Below are 1,872 nucleotides of genomic sequence, written 5' to 3'. Positions count from 1 at the left end.
CCATGTAGACACATGTCATATTTTATAGGAACAGGACACCGTATTGGATCATGAGTTTCTTTCTGTCTCCCTGTCTGTGTGTGTGTGTGTGTGTGTCTCTCTCTCTATATATATATACATTCAGATTTTTTTTAACAGTTATTCTTTCTTAGGCAAAGGATAAACTGCTCTATTTAATCTAAGAACACATAAAAAATAATAATTAAAATTAAGAGAAAATTACTTAAAGGACCTTGGCAGAGGGAGTCTTTTCTAATTAATCCCTAAGTTTTAGGACTTCTCTTAATAGTCAATCTAATAAAACTTTTATTTCTAATCAGTCTTTGAACCTTATTCCACATATCTCTTATGATTGAAATGTCGAAACTGCCCTTACCATTCTAACTGACCATTTTTATCCTAAAAATTTGGATTTTCGACATCCTAATCGAGTTTTGGAGATTCCATTTCGATAGAAAGGATTTGAGAAGGAAGAAGTAACCATTTTCAAAGCGTTTTACTAGTGTCGAGCTCACCACTTTTTATTTTTGGCTTCAACATTTTTATTGTCAAGTTTGACATTTTTTTATTTATTGTCGAATTCAACAATAAAAATTAGTGAACTTGACGATAAATAAAAATTGGTGAACTCGATAATAGATAAACTTGATGAGTTTGACAATAAAAATGTTGAACTCAATAATAAATAAAAAGTGGTGAGCTCAACATTGTGAAAAAAAAAAAAAAATTGAATCTTGATTCATTCTTCATTTTTGTTTTTAAATAGTCGGAAATGATTGGAATCGACCTTAGTATGTGAAGAAGATGAAAAAAGGGTCGTTTAGGTATTTCAAAAATATTATAACTTGAAATGAGGTTGACCGGTTGAGGGATCATTAAGAAAAGTAAGTTTTACTAAATAGACTATCAAGCAACCGCCCAAAACTCATGGATTAATTAGAAAGAAATCCCTCTGCTTAGATCCTTTAAGTAATTTTTCCTAAAATTAAATTGTTAAAAGAGATAAAATTAAGGGTGTTAATTCGATTCCTAAGAAAGTTAGAACCATTACCACTATATATTTTTTTCGATTTTCATTCTTCTTATTTCTGGATCCGTTTAAAATAAGTGGAATTGGAACTGCCAAAAATCATGTGTACCCATCAATTTTGATTCTCAAGAATTGAATAGAAAAAATATATTTTAAAATCATTATTAAAAAATCCTTCTTAAAATAACATATTATCTACAAAGTATTAATTTAATTATAATTTGTTCAACTAAAAATATAATTTAATGATTTTTTCAAAAATTAAAAATCATATACAAGTAATAAACTTTAGGAATAGATGAGCCATTTCAAATTCCAATATTTAGTTTATATATATATATATATATATATATATGGGTCGGGTTCCTGCAACACACATTGCGACACACATATAGACAACGTGTTTGTCTTACATGGGCAAAAATGTTTGGAATGGGCTGATTTTTTGTGAGGATGATCTCTGTGATGAGAGGATCATCTTGGCAAAAAATCATCAAATTCCAAAACTTCTAACCCCATCAAAATTGATTTACAAAAATAGACGGTCTATAATTTTTCAACAAAAATTGGACGGTCTAGAAGTTTCATAATGAGCTGATTTTTGGCAAGGATGATCTCCTCACCACAGAGATCATCCTCACAAAAAATCAGCCCATTCCAAACATTTTTGCCCATATAAGACAAAACACGTTGTCTATATGTGTGTTGAAATGGTTGTCGTTTGAACCTGATCCTATATATATATATATATATATATATATGGGAGCAGTTCGGCATCCCTAAAGTTTGCCAAGTTTGGTGTTAAACATTTTTTGTAAATCACTTTTGATGGGGTTAAAAGT

Source organism: Akebia trifoliata, chromosome 4 (genome assembly GCF_017979445.1).
Source record: "Akebia trifoliata isolate Shusen 1 chromosome 4, ASM1797944v1, whole genome shotgun sequence".
Lineage (NCBI taxonomy): Eukaryota > Viridiplantae > Streptophyta > Magnoliopsida > Ranunculales > Lardizabalaceae > Akebia > Akebia trifoliata.
The sequence above is the reverse complement of the archived record's forward strand: the minus strand, read 5'-3'. Positions refer to the sequence as shown.